Source organism: Streptopelia decaocto, assembly GCF_964273445.1.
Source record: "Streptopelia decaocto genome assembly, chromosome: 11".
Classification (NCBI taxonomy): domain Eukaryota; kingdom Metazoa; phylum Chordata; class Aves; order Columbiformes; family Columbidae; genus Streptopelia; species Streptopelia decaocto.
The window spans coordinates 3,093,399-3,108,850 of NC_138666.1; positions in this window are offsets into that span (position 1 = coordinate 3,093,399).

Sequence of the window (15,452 nt, forward strand, 5' to 3'; positions counted from 1 at the left end):
TATGCATGTGCAAAGGCTTTACTGAAGGAGGACAAATCTCATGAAATTCTGAAATAAGATTAAGATCTTTATAAATACTTAGGAAAACAGTGAAAATTGGAGGTATTTGCAGACTTGGAGCTTCAATTCCAATTTTTGCTCCTGCCAGCATACCTAGCTGTAAAAGCAAGGAAACTATTTCACTTATTTCACTATTATGTGAAATATATTATTTATAGTTAGTCCATTTTTTCTCTCTAGACATAAGTTAAATTCCTGAGTGGACTTTCTTTTGCAGAACTATCAAACAAGCTGTAGTATTCATTCTTGAATGTTGGTTTTAATATATTGGATTGTATTTATCAGAAATAAGCAACCTAATACACAAATCAGGCTAATAAGCTCTATGCAGTCAAAACTCAGGCTACAGACTGGGAGAGCAAGAGAAATCGTTCCACTTATATGAGGGAAAAGTACAACTTCTAACCAGCGTTTTAGCTTCCTGACTAGCTGAGAAAATGTAATGAGAAAGCTGAAGTTTTGTTTAAGCAAAATGGTTCTCTACATACTACCAGGATATTTGCATGCATTTGAATAGCCAGTTAAAAGATAATTCTGAAAAGCGTATTTAAGATTGTTTTATACAAGGAAACCCTTTGCAGAGTTTGCTGCCAATTTTTGAGATAAAAGTTTTAGCAGAGAAAAGTGTATATATTTGACAGTTTTTCAGCTAATAGGTTTCCTCTGAGTCCTTTAGGTTTTTGAATCCGATGGTAAGACGTGTCTTTTCACAATGACCTTGCTGAACTCCTGCAGAAGTGAACTGATACATCACTACTTGGAGAATGCTTTAAAAAAATAAATAAATACATATTTTTCCTTCTTTGACCAGCATAACCATGATCTCTCCAGTTAATTCTTTAATAAATTAATCAGCTGGGTACTTCCCCTCTTACTGGACAAGTGCAATCCCTGCTAATACAGATTTCCACCCCATATCCCTCAGAACTAGTGTAGATTATTGCAAGCTAAAGCCTTCATTTTCTATTAATCCATGTGCCTTTGTTATTATTATTTAACCCCATACATTTTCTGAGTCGGCCCAGAGTCTCCACGAGACATTTCATGGATCTGGCACACAGCTCACGATGCCAAATTACAACCACTTTGGGGGCCAAGTAAGGAGCTGCTGTTCCCAATCCCTCCTTTTCCCTCCCCAAAACACAAGACCCCAACTCACCAGTTCACACCATAAGGTGGGAAGGGAGGACGTGGCTGAGGGAAGCCTGAAAATCACGTTTTATAAAGAGAAAAGGGCCACAGGGCTGCATTAAATAACAATGTTACAACATGGGAACGTGAGATTGGCACAACCTACATCTTTCTTTGATGCGGGTAACCATAATTATTTAAGAAAACTGCTGAAGAGTGCGGGGAAGGGGAAGGCACAGTGGCTGTGAAGCACTTAAACATTTAACACTGCTAATGGAGCCAAAACCAAAATTCCTCCAGAACTAGGGGCTCGTTTTCTGCAGGTTCTGTGGACAGCAATTGTGCAGGCTTGAGGAATGGTTATTACATATGGCTAATACTTTTAATACCAGAAGATGCATATTTTCCTATATCGAGTATTATACTTGAATTTTTCCATTTCTGCAGTCTTTTCATTTTGCTATGTGGAATTGATTTACGGTATACTTTATTATATAGACACTATGATAGTACTAGCTTACCGTATGTGTTTTACACAAAGTTTTATAGAGCAGATGCTTGTTTATTTCATGTCCTTTTACTGTGGATTTTTATTCTAATACTGGGATTTGGTTTAAAAAAAAAATTAATGATCTTGTGAGCCCGAGTAGCTGACCAAGGATTACTGAGCACAGCAAGAAGAATATTATCATTTCAATGCAGGATCACAACTGAACAGGAAAAATCTGTGGAAGTTTTAAAGGCTGTCTAACACTATAACCATGAATCCACAAGCAAATCCACCTTGCTGCACTGCATGTGCAGAATGTGCACCAGGAAACAGGGTTTCAGTGCTGCTTCCATCAAAAAAGCCTTGCTGGTTTTAGTAGTGCAAGGAGTTAGTTCAGCTTTATTTGGATTCACATTTCTTATTGTGATATATACGCATGTTCAGCAAGCTGGGCTAGTTTTAATTCAATTGTATAGCGAAATATCAGTGATATCTCTAACCCTACTAGCCCCCTGTATTCTCTCTGCCTAGTGTTATTGTACTTCATATTTAGTTTGTGGATCAGATGTTTAAACACCTGATGTACCTGAGCCTAAAAAGCAACAGAAAAAGCCATGTGTTGGTGACAAGCCAGGTGGAAACAGCTGGTATCTTCTCGATATTAATAGTTGGGGTCTTCTTCCCTTCAACATACGACAGACACAGAGGATCAAGGACAAGACAGAGCACATCTCTTACGAGGTGTTTTGTAATGGAGTTGGAATTCCACTTATTGATGGAAAGTTCAAATTCCACATCAGGGGAAATTTAAATAGCAAGAGAATAACTTCGTACATAATTTTTAGCTCCTACACTCAATGTGTTTCTCAGCTTATTGACACAATTCTCAGGGCTGTCCCAAGCAACAGCACCAACCACTGGCACACAGAAGTTGAGAAACACAGTTCTTGGGGAAACTTCAGCTGGAAAGTCGAGGGGTAACATGGAATTTCTGTAGGAAGAGGTGGCACTTTTCTGAGTTGGTTTTGATTCACTTCTCCATTTGCTACTTGACAATAAAAATAGGTACTGGGTAAAGCAATTACTTTATTCTGTATCTTTTTCTTACTCTTCATTATTTAGGCTGTTAAGATATGTATTATATAACATGTAATATATCATTCATTTCCATTCATAATTATATGCAATATATGTTAGCATGTGCTTTAGTTTTCCATATATCTCAGATAATAATAAACTCAAAGTCATTGTGTATATGGAAAACCAAGGATATGAAACAAAAATATAATCAAACTAAAAAAAACCCCAAACAAATGAAAACCAAATAGGAAAGAGATAAAGCACCAATACTGCAAAATGGAGTGGAGTGTAAAAGCAATCAAGCAAAATAAAGGTGGAAAATAAAAAGAATGTTGCAACGGCAGTTGAGATAAATCATGACATTAAGTACAAAGAATCCCGGAGGTTATTACAGGCAATAGTATGACTTCTAATGGCATGGGTATGCTGGTGACAGAAGAAGTAAACACATAGTAGACACTGCTTCTAGAAAATGACATGAATCATTCTGTGAAGAAAGAATAAAATCTGCAGGAAATCAGGAGCACTGCAAGAATTGAACATCTGAAGACTGACAAAACTGACAACATCAGAAGGCTTCTAAAGAGAAATACTTCACAATCTTGGAATGATTTAATTTTAAGTGGCAAGACAGAGAAGAAACATTAAGAAATATCTTTGAAAGCAAGGAGACAGGTGACAATTTCTGGCTGATAATATCATCTCTCAATTACCACTTGCTGCCATAAATTACTTCTATTTCCTAATAAAGGTTTGTTCTAATATAAATAAAAACAAAAATGTTAATACAGTAGTTTATATATGCAAAACACTGTACAATCTACAATTAGGATAAATATTAGACTACCATGCTGATATGCAAGTTATCTCAGACCAATTGCCGAGTCAACAGAAGAAAATAAAAATGCAAGAACTGAGAGTTCATTTCCTCCAGTCAGTGATTTTCAGCTGTCTCCATATGCTACCATCATCTTGCAGCACAGAAAATGTAATATCTTGATATAAAGCATTGAAAGGAATTGCGATCCACAGTTGCAATCTCCAAGTTAATATCCTAAGCTGTAAAGTTGATGAGTATTTTGGGCTGGTATTCATAACGAGCAACTGGAACTGGCAGGAAACATGGACCTACCGCTTCTACCTGTGCCGAGATCTTCCTATAAACCATGGTGCTGAGACAGAGGAGAAGCTGAACCGAAAAACAAGCGCATTTTTATATACCTTTTGCCTTTACACAACATTCCTATGCTGCAGCTGGTTTCTCTCACAACCTACATCCCTAAGGACAATTGACAGTTCAGGAATTTTATGACCTTGATTCTCATTTTTATAATGGACTTCTTGAGGAAAAAAATGTTGGTTTGGGACAATCTGACTTGCCAATGTATGGCAGACCAAATGTCTGAATCAAGCATTCCAACATGTGACTCATGTAATGTTATTACCAGTCAAGAGAATACCCTTCATACGTTCAGGCAAGACAGCAATTAAAGACTGCCATCTGTGTTAAAAATGTAAAGATTCCCTCTTTTGTGAGCATCATTTCTTCTGTTGCATTAACTACCTCAGTGCCTATCTCACTATTTGAATGCACTGATTTCTGAATCGCATCTCAAAAAAAAACCCTCCTACATTCTTGTAGCTTCTTTGTAACCTATCTTACAGGCAAAAATAAATCTGTTTTGTCATTGTCATCTTGCTTGGGATTTAGACATGAGCTATTTGCACAGCTCACTGAAAGAATTACATTAGCTATTTGCACATATCACTGACAGAATTTAGTTTTCCATTGTTATATCTGGATATTTCCCAAATCAGCTTTCATCTTGACTCTGCTTACGATTTCACTCAGACTTAGAAACCACCTTGTTACAGAAAACATGTAGCTCCTTGCAGACCTAGTGCCTAAAATAAGGGACAAATGCACCCTTTTCCTTGCTTCCATTTTTCGATGTTGCTCCACTGGAAACACCTAGAGCCATAACAAATCAATTCCATCCTCTCTGAACCAGGCCCTCACTTTGGCTCTAGTACCATCATAATCAGGTTGTTGCCACGAATTACACCAAACTATGATTAGAAACCAACATATTTTGAGATGCTTAAATATTTATAAAGCTCTAGAGCAAAAGATATGCGAAGTATTGGCCTTACGCACAGGCAATGGAAATACGTGAAAGAGAGCGGTCTGAGCTCACTAGTCATCTGAGAAGTAATACATTTTGTTTGTTTGTATTTTCTAAAAAAAACTATTGCATTATGTTAAATACCCCGAGGGTTTGGCATAAAACGTGACTGGAATGAAGAGAAGGAAAAAACTTTCTGTCTCATTAGATGGTCTGAGTTTCAAAATCTGTTCTCAAAGTATTGTAAAGTGTGTAGTGTTGTAGATTAATGCACTGAATACATTTCCACAGTGCTTGATGTGTTTCATAAAAGGTCCATTTCAGAAGTGTGCTGTATTATAGGTGAACAGTCGCAGTAAATAATCTTGTTACAGAAACCTAAGCAATTTTTACAAGGCGTATTTCTGGCTGACTGAACAATTTATTCTCCAGATGTCACATTGTATTTTTCCAATATAAAATGAAACAGCTTTTTTTTTAAGGCAGACTCTTTTGTTTGGCAAGACTGGATCAAAGGTACTACCTTTAAAGAGAAAAAAATCTATTATTAAAAGCTGTTGTGGTATGAAATTTACACTAGATGTGATTACTAGATGTAATTTATCATTTAATTTGATTTAGAGGTATAACACTGCACCAAGTGCAAACATTACTGAGGATAGCTGTGTGTATTTCAAAAATACGAATCATTAGCTTTCAAACTGATCATCTGTGTTGATCCTAAGAGTTGCAAGCATCTGGACCAGCTCTATGTAGAGTTAAAACTGCCACTTCAGATGTTACCCACTAATAAACCCATATGCACTATTACAGGCTCTGGAAGATTACATGATAATGTGATCTGATAAAAACTGCCTATCTAGAAGGCAAGGGCAATTAAAAACATTTTCACTAGGCAGACATCATCAGTAGAGATAAGCAGGGTAATTTTCCAGCATATATTTTCCTGGCTTCAGAAAGGAAATACTGTCACAGGAAGCTCTCACCCAGGAAAATTCACAGACTATCAGCAATCTATTTTATTGATAAAACAAAAAAAAAAAAAGGAAAAATAACCCTATGCACTAATGAGTATCACATTTCTATTTTTTCCCCTGTTTTCTTGATTATACACATGAAACATTAGTATCAAAGGATAAATTACTAGATTTTTTTAAATATTCCACTTTTCAGTCTTCATTGTCTTTTTAATCTTATGTTTCTGTTCCTCTATCTGCAAAAAAACTGGCCCAAATCTCCTACCACTAACTCAGTGCAAGGTACATTTTTTCTGACCTTAACTTCACTAAGTAACAAAAATAAAGATCCAATGAAAAATAATTTTCTGAAATAGGTTAAATGTGTTTTAAGGTATTACTGGAGTGTCCTCTGATACAAGTATAGAAAAAGCTACAGAGAGACAAATGAATTTCCTTGATAAGCCAATTTTGGTACTTGCCCGTTGTGTTGCTGCTTGGGTCTTTTTCTCTTTAAATCATTTGGGCTGCAATTCAAGGTATTGCTTAAGGTTTCTCTTAGGTAAGAACCCAAAGTCAAAGTCTTGTTAGTCTGATGTATCCGTTTGTTTCAGACAAGAATTTGTATTTTATTATTATTTAGAAGTTAAATCTTAACAATTACAACTCATAATTTTTACTCTTACTACATGTAAAGTCCCATATGAAAGCCCAGATATCCATTGTCTCTGCCCCATCTAAAATTCATAGCTGTGACGCCCAAACCCCTCAAAAGCCTAAATATATAGAGTAGGGAGTTAGAATTCAGATCAAACAGATCATCTACTTTGAGCAAGTTGACAACACAGTCCAGGCCAGCTATTGAGAAAACACAATCCCCTCCAGCTGCCCACTTTAATCCGGATTGGGGAAAGTTCATGTCTTAAAGAAACCTATACGCCTGCAACTCAGCTGAAAGGCAACAAAAGTATTGTAAACCAAGGCAAGATTTTTACATTCCACAAAGAGTGGTGTTTGACTAAGCAGTGATGACAGAAAACATTTCTTGAGCTGCGGCTTGCAGAAGCTGAATGTCAGGGAAGGATCTGAGCCCAAACTATGGACTGAGCTGGTTTGCTCTTGTGCACAACTGTGAACTCTTCCAGCTGCTCTTTTCTGCTAAGGATCACTTTTAGACAACTTAAGATAGCACAGACTCCAGAATTAGGTAACAAGTAGGTACTAAAAAGGACCAAATACAGGACTGATTTTTGAGGACCCCACAGATAAGAAGCTCAGGGGAAGATGTGACCAGCTACAAAGTTTGCAAACAAGTAAGAGCTCCAATCTGTGGGGAACAATGTCCTACACTGGATTTGACATGTTTGGTTTCAGTTCCACAGCTCAGCCTAAAACAACAGTATGCCTGGCTTGGGTTATTTGCTTTAGGTATGGCAGATTAACTAGCTCCTCTCTGGGTTTATTCAAAAATAGATTTAAAACTGGGTAGTAGTTAATTTGTAATGTAACTTTAGCATAGCCTCTGCAGAAGGAATTTTTTTGTTTAATGTCACTCTCATGACATTTGTTTTTACTCATTGTCATTTGACTTCCTATCCCTACTTCTCATTGGCAACAGAGGTCAGAAAAATTGAGAGAATCTACACAGTAAGGAGAGGATATTCATTTGATAACCAGAGATCATCATAGTCCTTATTGCTGGTGAGTGTGCGCAAAGGCCAATGTATGATGGTGATGGTTCACTAACTCCTCAGCTTCTCAGTCACTTCCAGTGTCCTTTAGCAGGCTTTGGAATTCCATTCAAGTCCATTATTTTTTGAGGCTGAATCAGGATAATTGGCGTGGTCTCCCTTCGTGCCTGAGAGCTGGAAGGGCTCCGATAGTCTTATTAAGGTGATAACCTGTCAAACACATGAATGTGCTATGATGTGCTCAGTCGTGACAGACAGTCCCCTTCAGCCGAGAGTGGGGGTTGGATCAGAGTTTCCCCTTGAAAGTCCACAGGAGACGAATGAGGAAATGAGTTTGAGGCTTTTCTATACACGACCCATTATTCACATTCAGATCCTGATAAGCACCATGAGGAATCCTTTCATTGCTAGCAAGCTAGGAATGACTACAGAATAGCTATTTTGACTTTTGCTTTTTACATAAGTTCAAATTATGGGTTTTTTTCACCCAAGACAGACTCACTTCACCATCAGATTAAAGCAAAGCAGCACCTCCAGGTTCTTTCCTTGTTAGATCTTCAGTAGGTACATCAGCACCAGCTGTGTGGCTTTGTATTCTCTGCTGCTGGCTCATCCCACAGGTATTTGATATCTCAGACATAGTTACTTTAGATGTAATCCTTTTTATCCAGAGATACTCCCCCTAAATGAAGAACCACCTGGCTGAAAGACTCCTTGGGCAGAGGATGGGGAGATACTTATCACAGTACTTGAGAGGAAGACCCGGACCCTGCAAGTCCTGAAACACGGCAGAGCTTTGAAGTCACAGAAGGTGCCAGAAGCACAGGAGTCACACGGTAATGGACTAGACATCATTACAACACTCCCAAAGCACAAGCCAATGAAATTAAACATTGTTACCCTTAACACAAGCTTTCTGGGTTGACTCTGCTGCTTACTTGACTTGGAAGAGGTGTGGAAAAGAAAGCAGAAAGATAGGGTTATATCCATAAAGCAAATTACTCACTAGCGGGTGGCACAGAGGCCAAAAAGAGCAGCATTGAACAGCCGAGGGATCCAGGGACCAGTGTGGTGGTCTCACTTGAACAAGCTTTTCCCTCTGCTTTGACATTTTCAAGCATGAAAATCAACCCGAGGCTCCTTCACTGTGGTTTCACAAGCCCAAGAAACCTGCTGGGCCACAAGCAACATGTTCCACCAGTGCCACCATGTCCCATTGGGAAGGTGAATGTGCCAGTGTGAGGGAGATGGTGCCAGGAAGAGACTGGGACCATGATGATCAGGGGAAACACAGAGCTTTCAAACTTCAAAGTAATTAGCATCTTCTTGCCTTTAAAGTTTGCAATGAGCAATTTCTGAAGCGCAGATCAAGAGACCGTATCGTAAGGTATAATGGCAAAAGTATTGAAACACTTATTAATTAGTATTTCTAAGAGTTCCTAAGGTACTGGTGAGCTTATAAAATAATAGAAAACCTCACATTGAAGCAATTTGGAAGGGAACTCTTTCACAAAAATACCTTTAATTGGCCATCACTTCCCATGCTCCTGTTTTCTCCAACTACAGACACTTGCAGCCCTGTTAACTCTGCCTCCCACACAGCCCGTTCTTGCTTTTCCCTCGTCCTACGGTGAGGCAATAACACTGTGCTCATCAACTATCCTATTACCATAGAAATGATAGCAACGTCACCAATCCAGCAGTCTGATTCCTCAACAGGGTTGATTAGGAACAGATGATGAGCTGGAGAAAAGCTGCACCCTTGATTAAACACAAATAGCTCTTATAATGAACAAATATGGGGAAAAAAATAATTAAAATCTTGTAAATAATGAGTGTTTAATATTCTACATGATTTTTTTTCATTTCATTGATTTTTAGAATTGTTTGGATTTGTTTGCAAAGTTCTCTAATTTATTTTAAAATCCCGCATATATATGTGATTGGTAATCACTTGTGCTCCAGATTCGTTGAAAAAAACAGCGCAGGTACAGCTTGTAAAACACTAGTTAGGACTTGCCAGTTCTTTCACAATAAATATATTTAGTATTACAAATGCACTACAGCCAAGCATACACATCCACACGAATACAGATAAACCATACACTTTTATTCTTTTCAATTGGATTTCCTTGAATTCAAGAGATGTGTTATTTTGGGGCCTTTCTGGTAAGTTCTGACCATCCCCTTAGTAAAACCACCTCCCAAGAGGGGCTCTGCATCTTGCCCGAGTCCCAGAAAAGCACTTTTCCCTATTCCCAGGGAAGACCTCGGCTCAGCGGGACCCTGACACGCTCCTCACCCACCGCTTCAATCCCTTAATGAATGAATTAAAGCCAGATACTTTATTATCTGCTGAATTAAGACCTGCATTGAGCCCACAGCCACTATAGATGGAAAAGGACTATTTGTATCATTCAAACTATTCATCCCAGAGAAGAAATATCTCACACGAAAACAGAAAAGTGTTCCGAGACAGTTCATGTTCAAGAGACTGTCTTTTCATTTTAAATTCTCACGCTAAGCCTAAATGCTAAACCCTCAATTCATACTTTACCGCAGACTTGACAACTCCGATTTCAACCACAGTTTATTTTACCAGCACAAGTGTGCAGGAGGGTGTGCAGACCCATTCCAGGCCATCTCTATTCTCAGGCCTGCTGCAGTGTTTCTTCTACTTCAGACTATTTAGTCAATGCCATTAATCAAAATCCTATAGCAGAAAATGCATGCATAAGTCCTACACATTTATTGCCATGGCAACAATTCAGGCTCTTGTTCATATGTCAAGCTACATCAGTGGAGATAAATTCCATTGTTTTCACACTGACAGTTCTCTCTGTGTTGGACTTAATCCATGGAAAAATATAGCTTTGCCTCTTATTAAAATAAAACACAGACCACCCAACTCTCCAAATTCTCATTCTTCACATAGTATAACTGAACAATCTGAACAGTTATAAAATTACAGTTTGATATTTAGGTTTATGATAGTAATTAAAGTGTAAAAAATGGCCTAGTCCTCCTGATATTGTTTTAATCTGTGAAACTGGTTAGGAATTTAATTCTTCATGAAAAGATGAGCTCATTGCTGTGAAGTTGAATAGCTATGATAGCAGAGCACTGTGTTCTTGAATTAGATTGCAGTGGTTTAAAATAAATGCCTTTAAGCTTTAAGTGAAGTTGGTGTAATTCATTTTCTAACTTAGCTGTAGATACCTTATTTTTCATAACATAAAAATTAATGATTAATGCATAATATCCAGAGAAGAATTTATATTTCATTAAGTCCATGACAAAATATGCTCTCATGTGGGTGATTCACACGTGTGAAAGATAAGAATCATTTTTTGCACATAAGCCTCTATAGATTTACTTGTATATGCTGTATTATGAATAAAAGTCTTAATGCCTGACATAATTTTACATGATTTTACTGTGTGCTAGACCACAGTTTTGATTCCTATTCTTTACACAGACACATCACCTTTCTCATTCTCACAGACTAATGAGAAAACAGCCTCTCGTTAACCAAATACTTTTAATGCTCCGTACTCTCGTTATTTCCCGGGTGCGCTCCCTGCAAGGGCAGAAGCCCCATCTCACCACAAGGCACATCCTTTTCCATCCGCCCCTTTTTTCACTTCCTGATGCAGATTTAAGCCCCGGCTCTTACTGCATGCTTCATATTGACAAAGCCTATTACCGTGATACACTAGACCCGAGTTCATCGCAACTAATATCCACTGTGGCATCTGTTCCTGTCAGCCCCCAGCTCCCGCCGCAGCCAAGACAACCTTTATATTTACTTATTGTCACACCATGTTGTGCCAGGATCACAAACTGCGTCACCTACACACTGTGTGACTTGCATCAAATATATGTATTTTTTTTAAATGGGGGGCATTGTGTAATTTGTAAATATCCTGTGAACTTCATTCATATTAATGAAGCAGCGTTTGCACTTTACTGGCATTTTTATGCTAATGCCAGTAACTCTGTGTGTGCCGTGCCGCTGCAGGTGACACAAGCCACAGCTTCTACAGCAAGACTCATTTCCCCAGAGGAGCAGCACAATGTCCACAGCATGTCTGTTCCGGCCACCTAAAAGGGGTTCTGAGGAGGTTAAGCACAGAAGATGTCAAATAACTTGTCAAATAATTTAATTTTGAATCCTGACATGCTCTTAAGGAGAAACACTAACAAAACCTCTTCCTAGGTCTCTGTAATCAAGAGCAAAATCTCTTTTCTGAACTCCAACGAGTAATGTTTTACAGTTCTTTGTTCCAATTAAAAGCATGTTTCTCATTGCTTCTAAAACCAGATGATACACTAGTTTCAGTAAAATAAATACAGTTTTAAATAGTAATATTTGAAGTAGAACAAAAGCAGCTTTTTTTCCATACACATGAATCACACATCAAAATAAAATTTGAGTTCCCAGTTTAGCACTGCCCTCTGGTGATACATATCTTGGATATGTATGTGACCCATTTCTTCTTAGTGTATCAGGCCCATATCTGGACAAGAACTAAAGTGAAATTTAGGCATTTAAATCTAAGGCAGGGATTCTTAAAAGCTTTGCTTAACCCCTTTGGCTGCCAACATCTCGAAGATGCAATAGTTCTGCCCACGGAGGTTCCCACCCTGAGGCTTTGTGCAAGACAGAATTAGTGCCACCGTGGTAGCTTTGGGACGGTTCTGCAGACCCATCCCATTGTCTCCTTCAGGAGCCTCCAATGCACAAGTGGGTTCTCATCTTCCTCACATGCATCTGCAGGAGCATCGACAACCTCAGCCACACTTTATCTTTGAGATACTTAGGAATATACTATCAAACAAGTGTCTTAAGGCATAAATCCATCTCTAGGCAATTATGTCTGAGTTGCAGGGAGTCATCTTAATCCCAGAAGGCTGAAATTTATGGGCCCTCCTTTCAGCAGATGGTTCCTACAACATTTACTGGTTGTTTGTGTATCTCATTAGGAGGAACCAAACTACCAGACTACTATTGCATAGGCCAAAGTTTCTCATCCTTTTTAAAATCCGATGAGGTCTAAACTTTTTGAAAATGAATTCTTGTATCTCAATGGCACTTAGGGACAATTGCTCGTATGGAAAAAGGTCTGTCTTTTATTTGTTATCTGGGTCACAATCCTTCTCAAGGCTCTTTCAGGAAAGCGATCAGGTGCTGGGCTCCTTTGCAAATCTGGCTCCTGCTATTATTGCACCAACAAGAAACAAGGTGGTATTCTGAATATAATATTGTTGCGGGATTTTTAATGAGATATTTTAAATATAGGAAGATTCTATAATGATTTTTCTTTTAATACACCAACCAAAACAATTTGTGTATCACACGTCAGGATCATAGTTGTAGCTAAATGGAGGATGCCACAAATATATGAACCCGATTTGTCTACTTAAATGATAATCAAAACAAAAAGAATGAACTTTCCCTCCAAGTTCATTGCGCAATACTTCACATTATTAATCAGAATTATGTCACAGGATTATTGCTTTGCTTAATAACGTGTTTAATGTAAATTTAATGTAAAAGATCCATGATAGAGGCAGTCAAAGCTCTATTAAAATCTTTTTGCAAAGTTCAGACACTGCATTAGTAGCTTTAGGCTAATAGCCTAATGTTAATTTGGATTCTAATTATTTTGCATGATATTTAATGTGGTTTTGTAATTAGATTTTTTTTGTTAGACAAAGAAAAAGCCATATGGGTCAGAGTGCATGACTATCATTAACTACAGTGCATTTCTGGGACATGTATAATCATAACACAAGTTCTGCAGCAAAATAGTGTAGATTATACTCCAGTCAACAACCTGTGTCTCATCCTGTAAATGGAAAAAAATAGATTACAATCAAGCGATAAATATGTGCAGCTGTTCACACATACTGTTCCAATTTAAAAGGTTCCTACCCTCTTAGCTGGCCCAGAATATTAATTTGCATATTCATCCCTAACTCTGGTTCAGTCAAAAATGAATTAGACTAATAAGTCTCTGATAAACTCACTTCACTCCAAATGAGAGTTTGAGACCAAGTACATGATTAATTGTTCTGGGAGAAGTGATGATGCTGTAACCTCCAGGAGAAAGGGCACAAGTACACCCAGGACAGGAGAGCACGGGATGCCTCCAAATTACAGACACAGAAGGACCATAATTGTAAAGAGATGCATCTCCTTTCCTCTACTTCCTTCTAAATCCCTAGCAGAACTAAAAAAATCTTGAAACAGTGGTCTAGAATAATAAAGTATTATTTTCTCAGACTTTCTCACGCTTTAAATTGGTTTTCAGTATGAGAGATTGCTATGAAGTTAAAAGAAAAGAAAGTTTATGATCTAAAAATCATTCAGTTCAGACGCAGACTTGGTATCCTTAGATAAAAGTGAAAATACCTTAGAAATATGAATTAAAGGAGCATTAGTTTGCTCTTTTTTAATTAAACAGGGAATATGCACACGTCATTTCATTTTTATCTTGCCTATTCAGCTATACGGCCAAATCTTGCTCTTGCCAGCAGATTTTAACAGATTTTCCCCCTTAGTGGATAGTCCTACCAAAATCTACCGAGGAATTATCTCAGTTAGGCTCCCTAAGATAAATCACAGCCTAATCTGGTACACCTTCAAAATTTATAGAGCCAACAGTACAGAAAATAAAAGAAACTTCACTTTTGGGGAAAAAAAAACAACAAACCTACAACAACGTTTCTAAAATTATAGGCTTGTGCCTATAAAAGATGTTTTATTTTCATCACAGATACTACCATACTCTAAGTCACTGATTCCAATGAAAAATTTGAAGAGAACTTTTGAGAAAAAAGTCCAGTTAAATGTTTTTTGAATGAAAGACAAAAGCAATCCTGACAATAATAGATATCAGGAGTAACACTTTTGTATTCGTCATTTTAAAGTACTGAATATTCAGACCTGGTTTAGGTTCTTTATTTTCTTGCTACTTGCTTAGAGCTCTCTATGCTTTTTGCCTTGAGGAAGAAACTCACCTTATCTGAACACTGTACAACAACATCACACTGGCAATCTGAGCATATCTGGGAAAAGAACAATACTGTCACTGTCATTCAGCAACAAAAAATACCCTGCTGGTACAGAATTTTGTGTTACAGAATTGAGCTCTGGAATATCATAAACATCTACTGCTTCCAGCTGATGATATATTTGAGAAAGGTTTTCTATCAATGCGTTACGAAGCAGACAGCTGTTGATAAGAAGCCCATATCATTCTCCATTTCTCAAATAATTCTCCCCATGCTAGTGTTGGTGGAACAGATATGGCACATTTAATTATTTCATCTCCCTTCCCCTAAAATAGCTGTAGCGACAATGAAAATACCAGGCCTGGCTACAGCAGATACAGTGGCACTGAGTCTTCTTCTGCTAGGTCATTTGGACCATACCTAACTGCCCAAGAATCACAACTCATGTCAAAACATATAGTCTAGGTGTCCTCTCATTCACTTGGGGTTTTTTTGCAAAAGATCCAAAAAAAAGGTAAATTTTACTTACATTGTTATTCACATTGAAAATTATATAGTGTGAGTGAAACATGATTTGAAATTAGCATCCCAGTCTCAAGTCTACTGAATGGTTTAACTTGGTTTAACTTAAGATGCCTTAGTTTGGCACTAACGGAAGACATCAATACTCTTCCTGCCCTATGGAAAAAAAAGATCCCTTGCATTTTTCCCCAGGGAATAGTGAAGCCAGCTGAGAGGTAACACATCTCAAGATAATTTTCATTAGACTCCTAAGTTCTCTACACACAGTAAAACCCAAATGAATGGGCTCTGTGTCAGCAAACTACCAAGAAAATAAGAAAATAAACAATCCAAACCCACAGGACGTGTGATGTTACACCAAATTGAAACAGAATCC